The 13,423-nt window shown below is 36.3% G+C and overlaps 1 protein-coding gene and 1 pseudogene across 21 annotated transcripts in view; one reads left to right on the top strand and one right to left on the bottom strand.

Annotated features, from left to right (window-relative positions):
* The window catches only part of FOXP1 (forkhead box P1), a 627,100-nt gene that overhangs the window by 269,747 nt on the left and 343,930 nt on the right, over window positions 1–13,423 (top strand). For 3 of the 21 annotated variants that reach the window (XM_045832486.1, XM_045832487.1, XM_045832482.1), the window contains one exon: window positions 6,541–6,657. The exons of the other annotated variants lie outside the window; for them this stretch is intronic. The gene's annotated coding sequence lies outside the window, so the exon portion shown is untranslated. The remainder of the gene's footprint in view (window positions 1–6,540; window positions 6,658–13,423) is intronic. 21 annotated transcript variants of the gene reach the window in all.
* On the bottom strand, window positions 6,668–12,329 carry LOC123814349 (annotated as a pseudogene).

The following is a 13,423-nucleotide window of genomic DNA, read 5'->3' as shown; positions in this document are numbered from 1 at the left end:
AACATCTTATTACATAAACTATTCCTAATCTTTATTTTTTTAGTGCTTTACTATGATTGTCTTTGTGGCACATGTAGCCATTTATAGCATACTTTCCTCTGTTAATCCTGTTTTAATCTTAGTTCTATAAATAAGTATAGTAAGTGCTCAAAATCAGTCCTTATGTCAGTATTTCTGTTCATTGTATCTAATGCTTATTTTCTATAAATATAGCAGGAAGGGCTATAAGAACTATATTACCTGAATTCTTGTATTTTCATAAAAGTTTGCTGTACACTCTTTATACTTAAAAGGTGAGTGTTTATCAGGTATAAAGTTGTTGGTTCACATTTTTCTTTGAAATATATTGACTATGTTATGTTGTTTTTTTTGGTCTAAAGCCGTAAGTCCAGTAATTTTACTAAAATGCATCTTGGTGTTGGTCATTTTAGGTCAATATACTCAAGTATTAAGTGTCCTCTTTCTTCAACATACAGGCTCAGATTTTTTTTTTAATTTCAGGAGAGTTTCTTTGAATTACAGTTTTAAGTATTTAGACAGGTCTCTTGCTTTGCTTTTCTTCTTTAGGGACTCCTATTTTTCACATGTTAGATCTTTTTTATCTTCAATATTGATACTTGCTTAAACATTTTTATCTTTATTTCTTTTTTTGAAAAAAGATTTCTTTTTTTATCTTTTAGTACTTTTAAAGAATTATATGTTGTATTTATTCACTCTTGTAACCTGTTAGTGCATTTCTCAATTTGAAATAGATTTTTCCTGTTTTTCGGATTTATTCTTTCTTCCTTTATTTCTACTTTTATAATTCTTTATATCATATTTCCATTGTCTTTTATATCATTTTAAAATAATGTGTTACAGTTTTTATCTGCTATGTGTTATATTTTTGGTGTATGATTTCTTTAATTCCATGCATAACCAAAAGAAGGATAACAACAAATTTAAAAACAAAAACAATCAGAACAGCCAGAAAATCGAACTGTATGGAAGTTGAAAACCAAGGAGTTAAAGAAGAAACATTCATCCTGACTGGTAGGAAGGGTGGAGATGGAAAGCCAGGGCAGAGAGGATATGGGGCAAGGTGGCAGCTAATGGACCAGGCAGATGAGGTAGCGGCTGGCAGACCAGAATGTTCCACATTTGCATGTAGATAAACAGTGAGGAACAAATGGGGAAGGAGACAGATCATACAACCCAGGATGCCAGCACCAAGAGAAGAAAGTTTCAAAACCTCTGGCTATAAATACCTGTGGGGGTTGTAGTGGCGGCAGAAACTGCCAGTCTCACAGGAGAGTCCGTTGGAGGGGCATACAGGGTCATAGAATGTACACAAACTCTGGAATCAGCACTAGAAGGGTATAATTCACTTGTGGGTAGCAGAGGAAGTGACTGAAAGCTGGCCAAGAACTGAGCGAACTGCATTGTTCCCTCTCAGACCCCTCACCCACATATAGCACCACAATGCAGCAATATGGGTTGCCCCACCCTGGAGAATAGCAAAGGCTTACAGTGTAACAGGTATGCTGAGATCAAGAAATATGGCCTAAATGAAAGAACAGATCAAAACTCCAGAAGAAGAACTAAGTGATGAGGAGATTGCCATCCTATCAGATGCAGAGTTCAAAACACTGGTAATTAGGGTAATCACAGAAATGATTGAGTACAGATGCAAAATAAAGGAAGAAGTGAAGACTATACAAAGTGAAGTAAACAAAAACATACAGGGAACCAACAGGGAAGGGAAGGAATCTGGAACTCAAATCAACACTTCAGAACAAAAGGAAGAAATAAACATTCAACTGGAACAGGATGAGGAAATAATAAGTAAAAAGAGTGAAGAGAGGCTTAAGAACTTATGGGACAACTTTAAACATTCCAATATTCAAATTATAGGGGTACCAGAAGGAGTAAAGGAAGAGCAAGAAATTGAAAAGTTACTTGAAAAAAATAATGAAAGAAAATTTTCTCAATCTGGCAAAGGAAATAGACCTACAAGTCCAGGTAGCTCAGAGAGTCCCAAGGAAGTTGGACCAAAGGAAGCACACACTAAGGCACATCATAATTACATTACCCAAGATTAAAGGTAAGGAGAGACTCTTAAAAGCAGCAGGAGAAAAGAAGACAGTTACTTACAAAGGAGTTCTCATAAGACTATCAGCTGACTTCTCAAAAGAAACTTTACAGGCAAGAAGGGCTAGAAAAAAGTATTTGAAGTGGTGAAAAGCAAGGGCCTAGATCCAAGGTTACTATATCCATCAAAGCTATCATTTAGAATGGAAGGGCAAATAAAGTGCTTCCCAGATAACATAAAGGGTTCATCATCATGAAGCTTTTGTTATATGAAATGATAAAGTGACTTATGTAAGAAAAAGAAGATCAAAACTACGAACAATAAAATGACAACAAGCTCACAACTGCCAACAACTGAACCTAAAAAAAAAAAAAGCAAAATTGAAAACAAACTGAGCAAACAACTAGAACAGGAACAGAATGGTGATCACATGGAGGGTTAACACAGAGGGGGTGGGGGGAGAATGGGAAAAAAGATACAGGGAATAGGAAGCATAATTTGTAGGTACAGCATAGAGAGGGAGAGGTTAAAAATAGTATGGGAAATGGAGAAGCCAAAGAACTTTCATGTATGACCCATGGACATGAACTAAGAGGGGTGAAGAATGCTGGAGGAAAGTGGAGTACATGGAAGAGAGTGATTAAGCAGAGAAAAAAATGGGATAATTATAATGGCACAATAAATAAAATGTATTAAAATTTTTTTCTATTTCCTCTTTTTATATGTAAGTATTTTTTTGAACTTTTAATAGGGAGGTTTGATTAGAAAGCTCTTTTAACTTCATAGAGCTCCATATTCTGGTGTCCTTTCTACTACTGTCCTGTTATTTGAAAATACCTTGACTGTCTTCTTTTGCCCACTTTTGGACTTTCTTTTTCTGTCCTTCCAGTTTTCTCTGCCTTTTTCAATTTTGCTTCTATTTCCAGATGTTTTTCTGGGTGTAAGATTCTGTCCTAGAATGGAGTCCCAGCAGTTTAGTTTCAAGAGGTCATATGTAATCACTACTCCATACTCTTCAGAATTTCTTTTAAAAAGAGATCCTCACACAATGATATGCTTCTTGATTTTAGAGAGAGAGGGAGGGAAAGAGAGAGAGAAAGAGAAACATCGATGTGAGGGAGAAACATCGATCAGTTGCCTCCTGTATGCACCCTGACCAGCGATCCAACCTTCAGTCTAGGTATGTGTACTGACTGGGGTTTGAACCTGAGAACATTTTGGTGTACAGAATGATGCTCCAACCAACTGAGCCACCCAGTCAGGGCTTTTCAGAATTTCTTATTTTGAGGCCTCTGACTCTATTAGAACAGGAATATTTTCCCCAGGTTCAGCTGCTGTTTTAAATTTGCTTCCCACACTTTTTGTTTAGTACTTTTACAGTTTAGGGGGTTCTCTTCCTCAGGTCCTTCAATTGCCCTGGTGTTTTCCTCTGCTTCTTTACACATGGAGGCTGCTATTCTGTAGGATGTGTGATCAGTGTTAGCTTTCCCACACTAGCTTGTACCTGGTTGTTTGAGGTAATGTTTGTCATCTACTTCTGTTGTAAATTTGTCCATGGGTTTTTGGTTTTACTCTCAGGTTTTTCTGTATGTTTTTATGTGGGGCATTGAGAAGATTCAGAAACTATGCTTTTACCTCTATCTAATTTTTAAACATTTATTCATTTAAATTAAAAATTAAATACTTCACCCAGCTTCCATTCACCCCCTTGCTCTGAGTCATCAGTGTATTCTATCTATGAGCTTTTTTATTTTTGTCATTGTTGTTGTTTCAGATTACACATGTAAGAGAGACCATACAATATTTGCGTTTCTCAGTCTGATGTATTTTACTTTGAGTTCCATTTGTGTTGTTACAAATGGCAAGATTTTATTTTTATGGCTGAATAATATTCCATTGTATATATGTACTGCAGTTTCTTTGTTCATTCACTGATGGACAATTGGTTGCTTCAATGTCTTGGCTATTGTAAATAATGCAGCATATGTGTTTTCAAATGAGTGTTTTCATTTTCTTGAGCTAAGTAACTAGAAGTGGAATTGGTGGATCATATGGTAGTTTTATGTTTATTTTTTGAGAATCTCCATTATTGGTTTTCATACTGGACACACCACACCACTTTCCACTCCCACCAAGAATGCACAAGAGTTCCTTTTTCTCCACATCCTCAGCAACATTAGCTATTTCTTCTTCTTGTTGTTTTTTAGTATTAGCCATTCTAAAATGTGTGAAATGATACCCCATTGTGGTTTTAATTTGCATTTCTCTAGTGATTAAAGATGTAGAGCATCTTTTTATGTGTCTTTGATCATCTGTTTGTCTTCTTTGGAAAAATGTCTATTTACATTTTCTACCCATTTTTCATTAAATGTTTGCTTTTGTTGCCTTTGCTTTTGGTGTTAGGTTCAAAAACCCATCACCAAGACCTATGTCAAGGAACTTACCACCTATAGTACCTTCCTAGGAGTTTTATGGTTTTAGGCCTTATGTTTAAGTTCAATCAATTTTTAGTTATTTAGTGTATGGTTTAAGATAGCAGGCCATTTTCTTTCTTTTGTATGTGGCTGTCCAGTTCATTTAACACCACTTACTGAAGAGGCTATCCTTTCCTCATTTTATATTCTTGGGACTTTTGTCATAAATTAATTGACCATATATGTTTTTATTTATTTCTGGGCTATCTTTGCTGTTCCGTTGATCTAGGTACCTGTTTTTATGCCTGCACCATAGTGTTTTAATCACCATAGCTGTGTAATATAGTTTGAAATCAGGGAGTGTGATATCTTCAGTTTTGGTTATTTGGGGCCTTTTATGTTTCCATACAAATTTTAGGATTCTTTCTTTAATTTTGCTGAAAAATGCCCTTGGAATCTGGATAAAGATTACACTGAATCTATATATTGTTTTGGGTGGTATGGATGTTTTAACAATATTTTTTCAGTCCATGAACATGGAATATTCTTCCATTATTTCTGTCTTCCTGGAAAATTTATTCCTTAGGTACTTAATTCTTTTTGATGTAGCTGTGAGATTGTTTTCCTTAATTTTTCTTTCTGATAGTTCATTATGAGTATATAGAAATGCAACAGATTTTGGTGTATTGACTTGTATCCTGCAACTTCACTGAATGTCTTTGTTTTAACAGTTTTTGAATGGAGTCTTTCAGATTTTCTACATATAAAATCATGTCATGTCAATAGTGACAGTTTTGCTTTCCAATCTGGATGCATATTCTTTCTTTATCTTGCCTAATTGTTTTTGCTAGGACTTCAAATACTTTATTGAATAAAAGTGTTGAGTGGGCATTTTTGTTTTGTTCCTTACATTTTAGAGGAAAAACTTGCAGCTTTTCACTGCTTAGTATGCTCTTAGCTGTGGCCTTGTCTTGTCATATATGTGATCTTTATTAGTTGAGGTTTTAAACTGCATTTTCGGTATCTATTGAGATGATTGTGTGATTTTCATCCTTCATGTTGTTACTGTGTTATAAGTTGTAGACTGGTTTTTGGTATTAAACCATCACTACTTGGTAATTCTTGATAGTGGTGTATCATTCTTTTAATGTACTTTTGAATTTGGTTTGCTAGTATTTTGTTGAGGATTTTTGCATCTCTATTCACTAAGGATATTGGTGTATAATTTTATTTTATTTTGGCATACTTGTCTGCTTTTGGTGTCAGGATAATACTGGTCTCATCAAATAAGTTTGAAAGAGTACCCTCCTCTTTTGTTTTTGGAAGAGTTTGAGAAGTATTGAGAAGTATTCATCAGTAAAGCTATCTGGTCCTGCACTTTTTTTGTTGAGAAGTTTTTGATTACTGATTTACTCTCCTTACAAGTAATAGATTCTGTGTAGATATTCTATTTCATCATGGTTCAGCCTTGGTAAATTCCGTTTCTAGAAATTCATTCATTTTTTTTTTTCTCAGTTGTCCAGTTGGTTAGCATATAATTGTTCAGAGTAGTCTCCTATGATCCTTTATGTTCCTGTGGTATCAGTTGTAACTTCTCTTTCATTGCTTATTTTATTTATTTGAGTTCCCTTTTTTTCTTGGTGAGTCTAGCTATAAATTTGTCAATTTTGTTTATCTTCCCAAAGAACGAGCTCTTAGTTTCATTGATATTTCCTGTTATCTTTCTAATCTCTTTTATTATTTCTGCCCTAATCTTTGCCTCTCTTCCTTCTACCAACTTTAGGGTCCTTTGTTCTTTTTCTAGTTCCTAGGTATAAAGTTAGGCTGTATATTTAAAATTTTCTTGTTTCTTAGATAGGCATTGCTATGAACTTCCCTCTTCAAACTGCCTTTGCTGCATCCATAAATTTTTGTATGTTGCATTTTCTTATTTGTCTCAAGACAGTTTTTATTTCTATTTTGATTTCTTTTCTTACTCATTAGTTGTTTAGTAATATGTTGCTTAATCTCCACTTATTTGTGAAATTTTCAGTATTCTTTCTTTTTTCCTCCCAGAACACTGATTTTATTTCTACAGAGTTCTAACCACTTCAGTGGCAGGAGGAGTGGGAGAGAGGTTCCTTTTCAACCTAAGGATGTCTGTAAAGTTGGTTTGTTGTGACAAACATACAGGTAGGTGGCATCATGGATTTGGTAAACTAACTACAATGCTTAGACTCTCTGCTAGAGCAACAAGGTGGGCATCAATCTCTGTGTCTGTAAGAATCCTGAATTTAGGATTTTCAACTATAACTACTCCCAAGTTCTATTTCTGAAGGTTTGAAATCAGTTGACAGAACACTTCTCAGGCATATAATCGCAGTTTCCAATGTCTGTTCAAATGTCCAAATTTTTTCTGCACTTTTTTTCAAGAAAATTGGTTGACTAGGTTTAACTCATGTTGCAGTGGCTTTAAACCCATAGTAGTAACCTGTAGGATCACACATGTGCACCTGAGGGCCAATTCTACATCTCTACCAATTAAAATCATACAGTTACCAAGAGGCTTCATTTCAGCATTCTGTGTTTAGACCTGAAAAATACCAGCAGTTCTTTACATAGCACCTCTACAGGAATCTCAAAACCATACCTGTATTTCCAATTAGCTGCCTCATAGCATGCCCTCTGTACCTGGGATCTGCTGTCAGATGTCATGCCTGTAATGGAATGTGAAAACACAGCCAATGTTTTCAGTTATCTTGAATAAGTGAGTCACTATGCTGGAACCCAGTAATTTGTCAGGGAGTTTCTTCTGTGTGACAATTACTGTACAGTCTTTCCCTTTGACAGATGCTTATGTAAGGCCACCTGGTTAATATACTTAAAAACATTCTACTTGGTAGAGCCATACCTCAGTTGAAAAAATGGTAATATGGCTGTCACAACCAGCGCTGGAACCATGGGACAGATTGATGCACCCACTAATTCAAGCATGGTTTCTGGGCCCTGTAGTCCCAGTTTTCTTTATGTAATTAATTTCTAACTTTATACCATTGTGCTCTGAAAATATACTAAATATGATTTCAGTTTTTATGAATTTAGTTAGACTTATTGTATGGCCTATCTTATGATATATTTTGGAAAATGTTCTATGTACACTTGAGGTGAATGTGTATGTTGTTGCTTTTGAATAGAATAGTCTGTAAATATCTGTTAAGTTCTTCTGATCTGACATGTCATTTTAGGTCAATGTTTCCTTATTGAGTTTCTTTCTAAATGACCTATCCATTGATGTAAGTTGGGTATTAAAGTTCCATACTATTTTTGTAATGCTGCCTATTTCTCCTGTTAGGTCTGTTAATATTTGCTTTATATACTTTGGGGCTCCTATGTTGGGTTCATCTTCTTTTTTGATTGTCACTTTTATTATTATGTAAAAATTTTATTCGACTCTTACTATAGTCTTTGTTTTATAGTTTATTTTTCTGGTATAAGTACAGCTACTCTGGCTTTATCTTGGTTTCCATTTGCCTGGAATGTCTTTTTCCATCCCTTCACTTTCAGTCTTTGTGTGTCTCTATGTCTTAATTGAGTCTCTTGTAGGCAGCATATAGATGGGTTTTATTTTTCTTCCCATTCAGCCATTCTGTATTTTTTGGTAGGGGAATTTAATCCATTTACACTTAAAGTAATTATTGATAGTTATGTACTTATTCCCATTTTGTTCATTGTTTTCTGGCTCTTTTTATAATTACTGATCTCTGATACCCTCAGGCAGTCCTGTTTGTGATATTTAATGGGTTCAGAGTTTGTGAAAGGAGATCTCAGTGTTTAACTGGATCATTTATTCCAACTGTTTCCAACCACAACCAGGCAGATTGATATAGTCACATCCTCGCTGATTAGTAAGCCCTGTGCTGATGCTCAGGTGCTAGAAAGTCAGTCAGCCGGGGTAAGGGTGTCAAGAACTGAACTGAGCCAATTTGGCCATCCTAAAACTGTCAGAATCTCCTGGCCAAAATAGTAGCAGTTAGCAGTAGACAGAGGTATACATTTACTCCTCTCATACCCTCACTGCCCTGTGGAATATTGTATTTAATGCAAGTTTTATCCAGAATTCTGCCATATGGATAGAGATGTATTAGGAATCAAGACCAGAAAAGTCATACAACTTGTTTCTTTGAGACCTGAAGTCTCTCTTTGCCACACTCACATACTGCAGCAGGTATCTCATATAAAATATTTACTCTGAGGAGCAAATAATATTGTTTCAATGGCAGAACTGACCAACTTTCTAGATGAAAGGTATCAGAGTTCTTTCATAGTAACACATTAGATCTAGACCCCTGTGTAGTCCTCAAAGTACGAGGTTCTTAGGTTTTGACACATAATCTTTTCAGCTAATCGTGTGTCTTGAATACTACTTATTTTACCAATAAACAATAATTTTAAACATCTCTAGTGCTAATGAATGTACCTTCTGATGTAGTTTTAAACAACAATATTTAAGGCCATAACTTGTATGGCCTCCTTTTATGTATAAAAGGATGGAGGAAGGTCCTGAGAGAACATTTCTTATTCAGAAAATTTTTCTGCATATTGGTAATAAAGGATAAGCATACATGTGCAGCTGACTTTGAAAGAGCTAATTATAATTAACAAAAGAGTGAGAAATTAGAGGTACTTTGAGATTCAGATATAATTTGTCATCAGTAAACACTCATATATGCATACTTACATATCATAGAATTGAGCTACCCTTTACAAGAGATCATTTGGTCTGTTTATAACTTTGAGAAATTGATTGGTGGTCAAATTTCATAACTTGTGGGTACATATTTAAGCATAGTTAATTCTGTTATAGGTGGCCAAAGGAAAAGGAAAAGGAAAACCATTGGCTTCTCAATTAGCAGCAGGGAGACCCATTTCAATATAGTGAGTCAACCTCACTTCTCTCTTTGGAGTGACTGTCCCTGCATTAGTTTTTCAAAGTCATCCCTCCACAAGCATTTCTGAAGTCATCCTTTGTTTTCTCATCTCTGGTTTTGTCTTTACCTGCTTTTATTCAATTTTATCTCCAACTTTGGGAGACAGTATGGGGTGGTGGTTGAGACATTGGCTTCTAGGATGGATAGTAGGATTCAAATCCATGCTATTCCATTTATTAGCTGTACGACTTGGACCTAATTACCATGCTGGATTTTACTTTTCTCACTTGTTAAATGGGAATAAGAACTGTGTAGTGCTGTGCCTGGAACACTTAAAGTATTGCTATCTAATTATCCTTTCTCTTCCTAGTGCTGCTATTATCATCTCTTTCCACACCTGGAGGTTCCTCCAGATTTAGAATTCATTCAGACTCTCATATACTAAACAGCCTAATACAGCCCATCTTTCCCAATTTCTACAACCTTCTTCCTTTCCCCCAAGTACTAGTGAGGTTTAGGGATTTGCTTAAAACTTATCCTACTATTTACCACCTGAGGCAGGCAACTAGTGAGCATGACAAGAAAGCCTTTCTTGTTTTTGTTGCATTTTAGTGAGACAGACTGGAATCATGTGCCCAAATACCTAGCTTTATACTCTCCCTTACTTCTTTCCATTCTTTAAAAATACATTCTCCCTTTTTGAAGAACTTTATAGGTTTTATGTCGAGCACTAGAACACTATCAATTCTGCCATTACAGACATTATGAAATACACTTGGAACACAGGTTGCTACCAGGCATTTTGGGGGGGCATCATGGGAGCTTTATCATAAATACTATGGGATTATTGTTTTTCATCTGGTTTTCTTTTTATGCTTTTCACATGGATTTCTCAACCATTGGGTATGTACAGGACAACCCTTCTGGATGTAAACTCCTTTTCATTAACAATGGTTCTCCTTCCACTGTGACAATGGTGTAAGGGTGATTGAGCAGCAGAAGATCATGTTACTACAGCACAATGGTTAACACACTGGCCTCTAGTATGGAATACTCCATGTGCACTGGTCTCCTCCTGCTAATGAGTGTCAGATGGCTTAGCAGGCACTCCATGTTAAAAAAAGTATAATGAAAAGAGAAGGATTGTTTTTCTTTTGAAAGCAAAAAATATAGTGATATTGCTGTCCAAAAAACTGTTTTTCTATTTTGAATTCACTGAAGGATATATGGCTGCTATTAACAGAATGTAAATTCTGTTCTCATGTTTTTATCTTTAAGTGTTAAAATCCACCTGACATTTGGTACACAAAGAATTTATTTGTCAGGTGTTCTAGTCTCCATTCAAACCCCATACAAATGCATTTTGTAGGTTTCTTTATAGGCACTTTGTGGAATGGTAGCTCTAAGTCTCTGACTAGTGTTGCTGGTCAAACTTAACTTATAAACCAGAGGTCAGAACTCTGTCTTAGGAACTTAAGAGGGCTTCTTTCTTGTTTTACGTTTTTCAGGTTTAAAAGCCACAGAAGGATAGCATACTTCAGGGCAGAACACGTACTGGTAGCCTCAGCCTGTTGTGTTTGGTGTGCACATTTTAAAATTATTTGTGTTGGTTGCCAGCACTTAAATATAAAGAGATTACACCTAAAACAATTTCTGAGTTTTGAAAGAAAAGTACAACTAACCTGGGTTCACATTCCCATATGGCAGCTGGGGCTTGAAGCCAGACAGTGGCTATCAAGGGGATGCTATTCCATGCATCCCCTTCAGCTGGTACATGGAGTAGAGTTTGTCATTCCCCACTGGACTGCTTTACTCATTAATGTGGCTGGCCCCCTGTCCTGACAGGCATTGAGTTTGTAACTCCTTACCTTAGCATGGCAAGGGAAAAACATGGTAATTGTTTTATGAAGACTAAACAATATGTTGAGTATGTCTTTTTTTGGACAAAAAGAAATATGTGTGTATGTATATTAGAATCTGTGTATAATTTAAGAAATGTATATATATAATCTGAGGAATATATATTCCTGGAATATAAATAAATACAATTTTATATAAATTAGTGTGTAGGTAAGTGCTAAAAGTTATTATAAACTTATGTGACTTTCTGTTCTTTAGACTACAATGTATCATAGAATGTTCCACACTGGAGGGATCTCTGGCAGTACCTTGTTTTAGTCCAACTCTTCCCCTTGACTGTTATGACATTGAAGCCCAGACCCAGAGTCAGATGATTTGTTAAAGTCCATACAGGCAATCAAGTCCATACAGGCAGTGATACTGCTGGGACAGGATGTCTGTGGCCTGTTTGTGCTGCCAGGCTGATGGGGTCACTGGTGTGCAGTGTGGAATAGTTGAGGAGGGAGCCGAACTTTAAAAGTGCATGTCTTTTCAATACTCTGATAGGTTGCAGTTTAAAGGAAAATGTTTTACTCTGTAGAGATTCCTCGAGCACTCATCATTTGTGCTCACTCTCTCGCTTGATTCCTCAGCAGGATCTAGGCAAATCTTGTCTCTGGCTCCTGGACCTTCTACCAGATGCTCTGTGGAGTGTAGCCCTGCCTCTAACACTGAGCTGTTGCCACTGTCCTCCGCATTGGTTATTATTGCCATGGGACAGAATTTTCATACTGTATTCTGTTGTTTTTCTTCCCTGATTACTCATATTCATTTTTAGTTGTATTAATTATATCTTAGAAATGTCTACCAAAATCAGCATTTCCTCTTCATCCCCCCGTTCCTGTGTTAGGTGAGGTCACCATCACCTGTTGTAGGACAACTGCAGTAGACTTTCTTGTACTTCTTTATTCCAGCTTAACCACAATTCCAGTTCCTTGTCATCCTCATTGGTTTTCATCCCTGTGCACTTAAGTCACCTTAGGGTTTTAACACTTACTGAGGTCCAGGTTCCAAGTCCAGAGATGGATTTAATTCCATTCGGGCAAGGCACCAGCATTTTCCAGAAGCTTTGTAGAGTTCTCATGTGCACCTCCAGAGTTGACAGCCACTGCATGGTTAGTTTTCTATCAAACACTTCTGATGCCGCTATACTACTTCATTACTATGTTCTGAATTAAGTCCTCACTTCTTCTTTGGCTTGTGAGGCCTTTCTTGTCTCCTAACCACTCCTCCAGGCTCATTTCTGGCCACTGCTTCCTGCTGCAAAGAATTGCTTGCATACCCTCCTGGGACTCACAATGCCTCTTGATTATTCCATGCCTTTGCACATGTGGTCCACTCCACCTGTCTCCCACTTTCTGTTGTCTATTCTACCTGATTCCCCCTTTCTACTCCATGAAAACAAAACAAAACAAAACTTATTCATTATCACTTATATTGCATGATATTTTAATGTTCACCTACATACTTGACTACCTTGCCTCTCTAGATCAGAGCTGCTCAGTAAAACTTTCTGCAGTAATAAAATATTTTACCCTGTCCAACAAGTTAGCCTATGTGTAGCTAGTTGCCAGGTGTGGCTCTTGAGCGCTAGAGTTGTGTCCACTAAGGAACTAGGTTTTTAGTTTTTACTCAATTTTAATTAAAGTAGCGACATGTGATTTAGTTAAAATATCCCTAATGACTACTATTTTGGATGCCACAGAACTTGACTATGAGCTTCTGAGGGAAGGACCAAGCTTGATTCTTCTTTACCTTCCACATGGCACAATGTGGGCTTCACTAACATTATTTGCTAAACATCTGAATGGATAACATAGAAACTGTATCAAAAATAGCTCTCTTTTCTGGTTCACACATCTTTCCACACACAGAGTTGAAAGTCCTACCTTGGATCAGAACATACGATCACATTTGACTCTCCTCACCCCATTTTATAGATGAAGAAATTATTGAGGATCTGAGAAGTTAAATGACTCAGCCAAGTCATAATTACAAAAAGAAAATTTGATTTCATCTACCCATTATCATTAATTACATTATAAACAACACACATGATATTTTTAGTTCTGTGTTTCTGAAAATATGAAACCCAGAAAGAATATTCTATGGCCTTGTCATGTCACATTTCC

The sequence above is a fragment of the Phyllostomus hastatus genome, unplaced genomic scaffold (genome assembly GCF_019186645.2).
Source record: "Phyllostomus hastatus isolate PE091 unplaced genomic scaffold, TTU_PhHast_1.1 phas_contig_16, whole genome shotgun sequence".
Classification (NCBI taxonomy): Eukaryota; Metazoa; Chordata; class Mammalia; order Chiroptera; family Phyllostomidae; genus Phyllostomus; species Phyllostomus hastatus.
Note: the sequence above shows the minus strand (reverse complement) of the source record. Positions and strands in the feature narration are given on the sequence as shown.